The following is a 12700-nucleotide window of genomic DNA, read 5'->3' as shown; positions in this document are numbered from 1 at the left end:
CATACATTTTCCATACCTTCTGGCCCTCCCAAAAGTTTTTCTCATATTTTATGATAAATTTGATAAACCGTCGAACAAGTTTATGATTTATCGCCCTCATTTATCTTGGTACTCTTCATTTGCTTTATCCATAGGTTTTGTGTTTGGGTATCGTTATCAAATTCTGTTAGCACGCGGCTTAGGATCGTTACGCCTCATCCGCCTCGGGATCCGCAGTGCTGCAGTGTGTTGCCTGCGTATGTGTGTGAGTGTGTGTGTGGTGGCTTTTGTAAGGTGCGTTTGAAATAAATCAAAGGCGCAAACTCTCCTGAGACTTGAGTCTTCACATTGACATGGGCATTTTTGGGACGGCGGCGGGGTAGAGTACAACTAGTACCACTGCTCCACTCCAACCGAAACCGGGCCATCGGGCCATCGCTTTTGGGCTGGGCAAAGTAAAAGGTCTTGCAAATTGATTCGAAAGCATGGCGCCGTGCTTTTAACGAACCGATTACGGTACGGTCCATCAGCATTCTCTGCTCCGCACAGACCGCACACAGGCAAAGTGAGTGAGTGAGATGCTTCTGTCAATCGGCTTGAAGTCCCCCAGGGACGGACGAACAGTGGAACAGTGTGTCTTTAAAGTGGAACAAACAACCCTGCCCTGCACTGTCAACCCAACCCTGTCGTGCCGTGGTGACTTTGTCTTTAAAAAAAACCTAAAACAAAACTAAAGGAAAAAATGGCATCTCTTACTCGAGCGAGCATCATCCAAGCACTCACTGAAAAGTGATGGAGCAGTATCAGCCGAGTACAGAGTCGTTGGTCGGAACGGTTTGTCGGTCGGTCATGACATGATGATGCACAGTGGTCCATTCCTTTCATGGTGGCGGTGTAGCTAAAAGAACAAAACCCCTCGGCATCCTTCGGAATGGAGAGAAAAGGAATAGACAGTAGCAGCAGCAAAGGACACGACGTCAAGTTCAAACGGCGTCCTTACCGCAACAACCAGCAATCCTTTTACTCGGTCTTGGGCCTCTTGGACTTGGGCCGGGCGCAAGCAAAATTGGTTTAGTCAGTTGGTTAACGGAGGAATTTTTGCTTTGAACTCTCCTCCCCCCCCCCACTTATGCAAGTGGGCGGCATACACACACACACACACACACACACACACACACGCTCTTTCACAGCCCTCACACCCGAAGTGTGTGGACTAGCCTTGTGATTCATTAATTATCTTCTGCTATCCGCGCGGTCAGGGTGCAATTAACTGAGCTGTGTACCCGTGCGAGCGCCACGTCCAACGTAACGACAACGGTGGCATTTAGACAATCTGACCACACGGGCCCTAGCAGTAGCAGTGACAACCTGTGACGCATTAATATTGGCATTTGATTAAGTAGCCGGGGCCCGTGTACACACTGCATGGAACGGGGTGCTGTGCTGTGGTGAGGTCTGATTTTTGACACAGTTACTTCCCCCTGACCCTGCAGCGCCGTGGGCCGCTTTATCTAAATGGCCCAACAAACACGATTTGTAGATAAAGCGAAACAAAACTCTTTCTACACGAAAGCGAGCCGACGCCGCCACCGCACGCAGGGTCGTTGCTATGGAAAGCAGTCACCGGGGTAGGTTGATTGAAGCGGGCTCGCGCTGCTCGCAGGTCGTAGTAGTCGACGCCGATAACAAGCTGACACGGACGGACGCGCGCGCGTACGACGAACGATGGACCGGGGGAGCAGTAGTGGCTGAAAGTATAACAAACTGTAACATGAAACTATAGTAGAACCTTGCACACATTCACACGCACACACACACACAGCACACAGCACACAGCACACACTTATCCATGTTTGGTGAGGTTTATGAATATTAACGAGCGCCTCCAGAACCATCCACACAAAGCCACACGGGTATGGAAATGCTATACCACGAAATTGAAAGTTATGACCGTACACGGATGGGAAATTAGGGAAAATGTGTACGCACATTTCGTTCGGTTGATGTTTTTCTTTTTTTTTTTTGGTTGTTGCTGCTGCTCTTCGCTTCCTCCTTCTCGGGTCCGGGGTTCGTTATGTTTCATGAATGCGCTGAGGTTTTGTCTCAAGTAACAGCAGCAGCAGCAGCAGCAGCAGCATGGCAAATGATTAAAATATCTCGAGGCAGAAAGTCGTAACCGAGGCGGGAGCTCTCTACCACACCATCTGGAAAAAAGGTTTATCGTTCGGGTTTGAGAGGGGGGGTGGGGCGAGAACAGTGAAAATCCACCCACCGCCCGGCAGGGAGAGGTGTGAAGAAGCAGATGGAAAAGTGCACCAGAGGCGGCGGAGAAGGAAAGAGTCAATCGGTAAGAGTATAGGAAAAGTTTCATAATTTATGAATATTTTGTGGCCAGCTCGTTCTTGCTGCCACTTCCTGCTTCTTGTGCTCCCGTACTGGGTGAGTGTGTGTGTGTGTGTTTTTTTTTCTGTTGTGTTCTCCCTGTATTTCATTGCTGCTCTCGTTCTCTCCTCCGCTGCAAACTACCCCGATTTATAGTGAAACCGTTCTCCCCAAAAGTCGAGTTCACCCGGAACTGGACGGACACAGCACAGCACAGGGGGACGGGGGCGGTACCAACTCCCGGTTCCGATTGGCTCTCCCGCACGCCTTCCCCCTTTACCCCGTCAATAAGTTAATCGAATAAAAGCCCCGACCAGCTGATGCTTCCCCGTCGTCGTCGTCGTCGTCGTCGTCGCTGGGAATGGGAAAGATTATTAAAAACGATACACTATTCTTCATAAATCACAAATTATGAACTTCGAACGATGATGATGATGGTGATGATGGACAAGGGCAAACGGGGCGAACGTGTGCTCTAAAAAGTAATGATTTCCAATGTATCGATCACTCGCTTGACGAGGGAAGCGCACACGATGACGGTGACCTTTGCATAGCGCCTACTATGGTTAAACAAGCGACGAAAGCAAAACAGGGGTTAAAGTGGTGGTGCAGCACAACAGCTAGAAACTTCACAGGTTAGATGATGTTTTCACTCCAAAACTGTTTCGATGGATGTTTTGCTGAAGTAGCGAACAAAACGAATATTACTACTACTACATCTGCTGCACGATGGAATGGCTGTTGATAGTGCTTTTTTTTTGGGAAGTAGAAGTTGTTGTTTTGTTACAAAGTAAAGCATTAGAAAAACACCTGACTTTGTGCTGGTACCGCCATCAACATCGTCAGCGGCTAATGCGGTAATTTTAATATCCACTAACGCCGCACGAACGAAGAAGGTACGCACCCGTGAACCCCCTTCGTTCGAAATGTGTTTTGGTACATTATACCTGGAAGCATTATTTTTATGATAACGCACTCATTCGCATCGTTTTACCGCGCTGCCCCTTTGCTGCTCCTCACTCCCTTTCTTTCTGCTTTCCTTGCTTTGAGGGATGATGCCTGTTGTGTTACTGCGTGCAAAAAGTTCTGCTTCTCCACCGAAATGATGAAAGCGCCGAGTACTTGATCTCTCTCACTCACTCACTCACTCTCTCTCTCTCTCTCTCTCTCACGGTGCTTGTGGTGGTGGTCGTCGTCGCCGTAGTGGTGGTGCAGAAATTCCAGATCTTGTTTGTCGTGTAATTAACTCCTTTTCGACAACCACCGGGGCTAGGGCTCTTTGGCATTTTTTCAAAAGTATTTCGCTTGTTTTGCACCGTAATTAACGACCGGGGAGCAGTTAGAGCCGTTTTCGCGCGAGCAGAGCGCGTCTTTGCAGTGCTCAGCTTCGGAGAAAGACCATGTTTCCAGGCATTCACCGCACGCCATCATTACACCGGGACGGGCACCTAGCACAACATGCAGCCACTGCGGCGTTATTGACGGGCGACAAGAGCTTGGCTACACAATGTAGCCTTGTTCTGGTATTGCTCAAGAACGTCCGTCGGTGCGCCGGGGAGATTAGCCCGCTGCGGATACATACAACTCCACGCGTCCAGGCATGGGGCTTTCGTTCCGAGGGTGAAGACTTTCAAGAGGATCTTGTTAGAAAACACCAGAAGAGCAAACCGAAACCCACCGGCTCCTGGCCACGCTGGCAGTTGGTGTGATCTTACATTTGAATCGAAAAAACGGTTGCCCATGAGTGTGCCCTCCTCCCCCATTACGCGTGGATGTACAAGCTCAAACTTCTGCTCAAGCTCGTTGTCGGTGTAATAAATGTGTGCTCTGGCGCACAGAGGGGACGGAAAACTGCACTACCTGTACCAAAGTTCCACAATGCGTTAAAATGGTGAAATAAAAACACACACACTCACCCAGCCCGGCCCCATTCGTCCATGGGCTGGGTCCCATTGTTATTGGGGGGTTCCATTATTCCAAAGCTCATTTCAATCACTGTAATCTGTGCTGGTCGAGCTGCTGGACGAGTGGGGATCAGGACGACTTACGCAGGAATTTTAATATGTATGTAACGACGCCCCGGCGTTTGAGAGTGCTTTAAAGGAAGGTGGAGAAAGCAGAAGCAGAAGCTCGAGCGGCTGTCACGTTGTGCATCGGTGGAGCGGCAGCACACACACACACACGCGCGTATGCACAGAAACGGGACGGCATCTCCTGGGAGAAAGTGGTGGAAAGTTGAGGTTCTGCCGGCTGCCCAACTTTTATGATCATCATGAGCATGAACAACCTTGTGACCAGAAGGATGATGATATGCAAATTGAATTTGGATTAGAACGCTCACGAAACTTCATCAGCGTGCAGCGTAGTGTAGTGTAGTGTAGTGCAGTGTTTGTGTCATGGCAGTCGATGTTCATTCTTCGCTGTTGTGTTGCTGCATGCACGCGGCCATAAGAAGTCCGGAGTTTGCACGGAGTTTTAACAAGAGTCAAGTCACCCGGGCTGAGTGGCAGCAACACTTTTGCTGTGTGCAGTAAATCTTACAGACTCGAAGCCCTAATGATGTCGCCACCGTTCGCATTCAATCATGTCGCCCAAAAAGCCACGAATTAAGTCTTCGGCAAACGGACACACCAATGAAGTGAAAACAATGGGCGCTTGCACGTCACGGTGCACAGTGTCACAGTGCCCAAAGCTGCCTCTTGGCTTGTGTAAACAAGTGCAGGAAAATGAGTGTTGGCTCATGATTCAGCAGCAGCAGCAGCAGCCCCATCCACATGCCACGTGAGTTCGTTCCACGCGTGGACCACCACGCCATGGATGGACGAACCTCGGTCCCGAGGAACAAATGGGAAGAGGGATGATAAATCAAAGTCATGCAAGAATCTCGTTCCCTCTCTCTCTCTCTCTCTCTCTCTCGCCCAGCGGGAAGGACAGACATTTCCAATTTAGATTAGGCCGGTTGAAAGGCTATTTTCAATTAGTTTGCCCGTTCTTATCTTTTCAATTTAGCAAAATAGCATTTAATTCATAATGCAGCAGTATGTCCTGCGTTCACGTGTCTGTCGCTGGGTGCGCAAGGAGCCCACTTGAGATGAGTTTAATTTATGATTCCTGTTTCTTGCAAGCTTCTATTGGAACGAAGTAATGAAGTAGGCGGCGGGATCATATGAGGTAGTGTGAGGGGAGGTTCCATTATCCAGCAGTATTTGTGTATTAAACCCACATGGAATGGTTGCTGGTCAATAGCGCTGGAAATGTGAAATAAGAAGTAATGTCAGTGCAACAAAATGTCATGAGAATTATGAGAGTTTCACCAACGAACCATGCCGAACGCGACATGCGAATTCTTGCGTCCAACGCGATACTCTGACTGTCAAGCTGAGCTTAATGCCGGCGCAAGCACAATCATGTTTTTTTCTGGCTATGAGCAGTGCTGCCAGATGCCACTGTTTCAGTCACCAACACTCATGACTGAAACGAAGCTCAAATCAGCTCACATACACAGCTAAGATGATCATTGACGAGACTCAAACAGTTGGAGAGTCAATCATATGGTTGGTGACATTTTGACTATCACTCAACTCTTGGTCACTCACTTGGTCATGACATTTTTGTCGGCGAGTATGTCGATATTCTTGGAATATACTTGGCGTGTGGGCTCTAACAACAAAATCAGCATGCTTTCTCCCTCTGTCTGTTTTGATTATGTATGTGCTCATTATGTTCCTTGGAACCATTCCCGAGCACCGTATATCTCTCATGACCATCGCGATAATCAGCGACTGAAAATGTCGCAACCAAGTGTCTGACCAAGAGTTGGTTGCACACAATGTCACCAAGCATGTGATGGTCGCACCAACTGTTTGAGGCTCGCTTCTGATCTACCACAGTAGAGCACGTAACGCTGACATGATTTTGTTTCAGCCAGAATTTGTCATGACTATGACAGTGACATTTTGCAAAACTAATCACAGTTAAAAAAAGGTCATGACATAGTGACTGATCAAGCGATGGTTGTAAAAATGAGGCATGAATCATGTATTGGTCACACCAGCCGTTCTGAGTATCACCTCTGATTATTGACAATTGAGTACGTGACGCTGATATAGATTTTGTTTAGGTCAGATTTTTTTTATGACATTGACAGTGACATTTTGCAGCACTTAGTAATGTTATTATAGGAAGACTCAATTCAACACTCAACAAGCTAACAACATGCCCATTGAGGGATCAAACCTCATATGGACCATTCCCCCGCCGTAGCAAGGATTGACTATGAGGCCGCTTGGTACTAATAAGTACCCGAAAAGCCTGTATGACCGCGTAGGTCGTTAAGCCAAGAAGAAAAAGAAGAAGAAGAAGAAGAAGAAGAAGAAGAAGAAGGAGAAGAAGAAGAAGAAGAAGAGGTTAACTGTTTGTTTCTTGAAGTCTTGTCGCCAACAGCGCGCACACGTTATTATTCATTGTCGAACCGACCCGAGCGAACCAACGTTGTTGTGTCGTGTCAACGTAACAACATCGAAGTGCAAGAGATAGGCATCAAACATTAATAACTCACCACACCAAAAACCAAAAAAAAAACACAGAAGAAGAACAAGCTCACATAAAGAATGCTGCTGCTACAGTTATGCGTGTGTCCGGGGTCCATTACCAGCAAACTGGCGTACTTGAGCAACGGTTCGCGTTGAAAGAGAACGGAATCGAAAGCTTTCGAGCCAGCCAGCCAGCCAGCCAGCCACTCTACATCAAACTCCGGCTCTGGCAAATCGATGGACGGGCGTCCTGTAGCGGCCAGCCAGCCCACCATCCAAGGGACAAATTTGCAGACTTTAGGATCATATTTTGCAACAAACAGCTGAAGTGTGTGTATGTCTCGAACATTTCATCCTATTTGCATAACTATGATAAATGTGTGTCTCTCTCTCTCTGTGCATTTTTTTTTTGTGTATTTCATACGAAAAAGGGCCTCTATTTTCGAAGTCACCGCGAATCGCTTTGTCGCCAATTCGTACCTTTCTCGTACCAATGTGGCACAGGCGGGTATGCTGCTGTTGCTGCTGTCTGTGCGATCGAGGTAGAAAATATTAATCTCACCATTCGAAGGCCCGAACCGCGGTGGTGGAGCAGACCGAACACTCGGACTCGCAGCGAATGTGCAAGAGAAATGTGTAGTCATATTGAAATAAATGCGAAAAATTAGTCACACACACAGTTTACCGGTCATCCCTGGGGCTGGGGCCGCCTTGGTTGAAACGAAAGGTAAGGTAACACGGACACGAATGATTGTGTGATGACTTCTCCTGACTGGCTGGCTGACTGGCTGGCTGACTGGCTGGCTGGTTCGTATTATTATGCTTCATTTCGTCTTCGTCCGTCCGAGGTAGCCCGACCCGGCCCGTTCCAACCAGGCCAGGCCAGTTCGTCCGTTAATGATATTATAAATTCAAACAAAATGCGACACCGCTAATATTAATAATTTATTCATGTTTGTCTGCAAAAATGTGCGCTCAACATACCTATTTGCCAGTAAAACGCCACGGAATGGGGAGAAGCATGCCATGGAGCCGGAGCAGGCGCGGAGAAGGTTGGCGATTTATGTGACGAAGATGGGCAAAAGAAAAGTAAAAAAGCAACATAATGCAGACACAGGGCTGGGAAGGGAAAACCCGAGGACTTGGCTGTGGCCGGTTGGAATGGTAATTATGGCTCGTCGGGTGCGCAGAGCAGTGAGTGGAGGAGTGAAACCAGTAACCGGGAATTGAAAAGGAAGCCCTTGGCACTGGACATTTTACAAAAAAAAAAGAAAGGTGGAGTAGAATCAAAATGACAAATGGGTAAAGTTCACCTAATAATGATGACCTGCGGGCATCCTGGTGGTGTTAACGATGACTCATACACTCCCGCACTTTGAAGTCCTGTATGCACTTTTGCGGATCATTCGTGCTGGCGAACCGGGCAGGGCTAGTAGTAGCAGTCGAACCCATCACGAACCACAACAACAATGGCCATCTCGGCCAATTTCCACCTGCATTATGCAATAAAACACGCCGCTCATTTGTTATCAATCGCTATCGCCGACACTATCTCTCTCTCTCTCTCCCTTTTTCCACTGTGAGCATGTGATGGTATGCAGACCGGCGTGTTCCTAAGACCGTCCTAGTACCGTGTCAGTTACAAAAGGCCACGGGCACGGCCATTACGTAAGGAGTGCGCTTTCACTGCGCAACAAAAAAAGCCCTGGGAAGCCCCTTTTCGTACATCATTATCACAGTTGTTAGTTTCCCATGCTTGCACCGCACGCCGTCGAGGAAAAAGGGGGTTGTTCTGTTTCCACCTTCGGGGTCGGGGGGGGGGGGGGGGGGAGCTTTCTCCCGTCGCAAAGCAGGGGAAAGAAGGAAACACGATCGTGAGTGAGGGAGAGTGAAGTCTTATTTGCACTCCGTTCCTAAGTATAAAACCAGGAGCCACCACCGCACCTAGCATCGCACGGTCATGTGCACCTTGTGGCCGCCCGCCCGCCCGGTCGCCCGGTTTTGCTCCATTATCGAGGACTCATTGTATACATCAGCATTAAAATAACAAATTTGCATGGTATTTTGCATAATGAAGGGAAAACACAGTACCACGGTGTGTGTTGTTTTTTTTTTCTCGCTCGCTTCTTTGCTCGCTTTGTCTTCACCCTCCGCACCGGTTGTTCGCCCGTTTTTCCTGCGAGGTGCTCTGAACCCTTTCTTGTTCTTCTTCTTCTTCTTCTTCTTCTTCTTCTTATTAGTTACAAACAACCAAGCAAATGTGCGCGCACACGAAAGAATGTATGTTTTTGTGTAATTGCGGGCAAACACATCCTTGCATCGTTCATTTCCCTGCGCCACCAACTTGCTCCTTGCTCTGCGCTCGCCTCTTGATGCGCATGCTAACGATCCTTTCGGGCGTCGAATGCCAGAGTGTCTTGTTTCATGCACCAGCTTCATATATGAACATACAACTGGGGTTGCGCTGTGGGAATTAAGAGCCACATTTCGATGTCAACACCTATCGCTCATGGCTCACGATGGTTCGCATTATGACGATTCTCCGGAGTTGACTTTGAACTGAGCGTGCCCTGCTCCTTGTGGGGGTATTAATCGAATCAGTACACCACTACTAGCAGCAATGCTATTTGACGATAGAAAAGTGTCCATGGGCCGCGTCCCTAGTGTCTTTCTTGAAAGTCAAGCAAACAAGCTTGCTTTTATCCAACACCGACACACACTGTTACAGTGACAGTAGAAACCCTTTTGCGTTGAGTGTGCCGTTGGAATCGAACCGCTGCTCCAAACCCAGGCAGCAAAGTAGGCTGGGTGGGAAAGCGATTTTTCACTTCGTTTGCTGCTCAACTGTTTTCTTTTTCTGTTGATTTATGCGCTTTGACCCGAAAACTCCCCGGGAAGTTTTACCTTTTTCCTTGCGGACACAAACTTTCTCTGTCCATTTACTGCAGGAAGGGAGGGACAATCAAGCGAAAAGTGAAAACGTCTCAAAGCGGGAGGACGGTGGGTGTAATGCTGACGGTTGGGAGGGTCAAACCACCTCCTCCCCCGAGGAGGGGGGGGGGGGGAGATTGAGTGAACAAAAATGTTAATTAAATTTATTGCTGGCAGTAATCAGATTTAATTGGCCGCGGAAGTTGACGAAATCGCTGAGCCCCGCCGGTGCTGTCAATTGAAAGATATGGCCAGTTAATTGAAGAGAGAGAGGGAGGGAGGGGACCCACCCGCCTACGCCGCCACCGCGTGGCCTTGCGCTACTTGTTGCGATGTGGCGGGGATGTAATAAAATAACTCATAATTGCCTGAATCAATGCCCTACGGTGGTCATGAAGCTCGTTTGCCTGGTGTTGCTGTTTGGAAATCGATTCGATAAGACGCATCCTGTCTGACGTAGCGAGTAGCGCAGGGTTTGCGTATTGTAGCAGCGCAACATTGTTTCACCCGAACTGCTACTGACCTGTAGTCGAATTTTAAATTCCTTGCCGATTTCCCTGTTCGAGGACGCTTGACGCTTGACGTCGAAACTGTACAAGGATTGGAAGCGGATTCCTTAAAAAAAACAAGCGTCGAAAAGAAAAGTTCCGAAGCAAATGGGCGAAAAGCTTTCTCCATTGGGCACGCTTACTCCCTGACTGCTCTAGCCGTTTTGCCCGATGCCAATGGATGCATTGTTTTATTTTTATGCTTCCCTATGCTCGTCATACCCAAGCGACGCTGTACCGGTTCACTGGAGCAAACCCAGCCAGCTTCATGTGGATGGTGGATACGTCCCCCCTCCCCCCGCATCAACGAAACGGAAACGGCCCCAAAAACCTTGCCAACATTCAACATGTGTACGGAGACCGAGACATCGGCAGGCTTGCATGGCTCCGGCAAGGCAAGGTTCAATTTCAGACCACAATACAAACACACACACACAGAGAGCTCCTGCTGTGCAAATAACAAGCAAGTGAAGTGAAAACATGAACATACAGCTAGCTAGCTAGCAGGACTGTGCTCCCCGGTGGATTAAACGAAAGTCATGTTCCGACCGGGTTCACCGTCCAACAGGCCACCGAAGCCGAGCCGAGCAAGTGAAACGGAAACCTGTGTTGTTTTCATTACATTTTCCTCGTCACAAGGCCCACCACCGTCGCTGACGGTTGTCGTCGCTCTCGTCGCCATCGTGCGCCATTCGCCAGTTGTTTGTCGCCTGTGGTGGACTCGATAACCTGGAAGGAATGCAAGTGTGCCCGGTAACACGGAAGAAGGATGTTATGATGTAGTGGCGAAGGGGGGGGGGGGCGAAGAGGACATGGCACGGGAGAGTTTTCCCTACTGTTCCCGGGTTGCATAAGAACGCTCTCTCTCTCTCTCTCTCTCTCTCTCTCTCTCTCTCCCTTTCCCTCCCCATATCGGCGAAACGCGTCGTCCTATCGTCAGGTGGTTTCGTTTCCACTACACAGAATTTGCATGAAAAATGTCACTCCAGGGACTTTGCCGGGGAGAAAGAGTCCTCTGCCGCGTTGGATCGACGAACCGATTTCCCAACCATTGCCATTGCCGCCACCCTGGGGGCCCGGTGACTCCCGGTGACACGGATCAACTTACGACGACGACGGCAAGCGTGTACAGCGGGATCGCAGCAAGCTTCGGAAATGAAAAGTAAGCACACGTTTCGAGTGCATTGCGTTTCACATAATAAAAAGAATTACTTTTATCCGATGATGCATCCGTGTGCCGGGAACAATTACCATCAAGTATCGGGGAGCCCGCACTATTCGTTTGCCGCGAGGGAAACGTACCGGATCCAAGCATTCTCGTTCGAAGGATCCAGAACTATCGATCGTAAGACTATCCTTATGCGCAACAAAGTGAGTACCGGACTGGCTGGATCGCTCGGGGTGCTTATGGTGCAGCGCTTCTTTTAAGGCGCTTCGAGGGGAGAAAGCTGGAATTAAATGAAATACAAATCCATTAGTATCGTGGCGCACATCAAACTGATGACATTACTCGACGATGCCACGCTTTCGAGGGTGCTTCAGAAATGCGACCGTACTCGTTCCCACGCCGTGTTTATTTTTTTTATTCCCCCACTGTACGCCAAACCTGCAAACGCATCCGCGCCGGCTACGACTTAAGCGATGGCTGAACTGTGGGGCGAAACTAAAGCAGTACAGTATCAATCGTAACATTTAATGGTGGCGTTTTGTTCTACCAACCCCGCGCCAGCTCGCACCAACAATTAATGACGATCAATTCACAAACCACTGCGCCATACATCCTTGTTTGCGTTTGCGAGCAAAAACCAGCAGTAGAAACAGTTTGCAACGATTAAACATTCACTTTGTAAAGCAACGTCTTGAACGGGTGACTGAAGCTTACGCTGCTCTACGCTTGCCTTCCTTGTTCGGCACTCGGTTTCGGAAAGAAATAAATTCAAATTTGACAACAACTTGCAACAGGACCAACACTAAATCATGGAATCGATACATTTCCACAAAGAACCGCACAAATCTAACTATCCCACGCTCTGGAGCTCGGGAACACGACTGAAACTCCTCAAGAAATCGGTCATAATGATAATGATTTATTCATGACGCACCCGGACATATATTCCGTCCATTAATCACGGCCTACTCTAGAACTGTTAAACGCGCCAGTAAGTGTTTCACTTCGAGAGAGACAGACAGCGAGGGAGAGTTGGGCGCGCAAAAACTTCATTTCATACCACACGGAGGAGGCAACCTAGGCAACCGAACCGGTGGCCAGCCTAGATCGATAAATTATTGCTTTCAATCAAGCGTCCCAGTCTGCAAAATCGTGATACC

The 12700-nt window shown here is 48.6% G+C and overlaps 1 long non-coding RNA gene across 5 annotated transcripts in view; it reads right to left on the bottom strand.

The window, feature by feature from the left end:
• Positions 1–11225: 11225 nt before the first annotated feature.
• Positions 11226–12700, bottom strand: part of LOC121596992 — a 110778-nt gene continuing 109303 nt past the window's right edge. For 3 of the 5 annotated variants that reach the window (XR_006005354.1, XR_006005356.1, XR_006005357.1), the window contains exon 5: positions 11562–11820. This is a non-coding gene — a long non-coding RNA (uncharacterized LOC121596992). Of the gene's footprint in view, positions 11520–11561; positions 11821–11882; positions 12023–12091; positions 12501–12700 lie in introns of those variants that run through there. The other 2 variants (XR_006005355.1, XR_006005358.1) reach the window with 2 other exon arrangements.

The sequence above is a fragment of the Anopheles merus genome, chromosome 3R (genome assembly GCF_017562075.2).
Source record: "Anopheles merus strain MAF chromosome 3R, AmerM5.1, whole genome shotgun sequence".
NCBI classification, from domain to species: Eukaryota; Metazoa; Arthropoda; class Insecta; order Diptera; family Culicidae; genus Anopheles; species Anopheles merus.
This window is presented reverse-complemented; position numbering and strand designations above follow the sequence as displayed.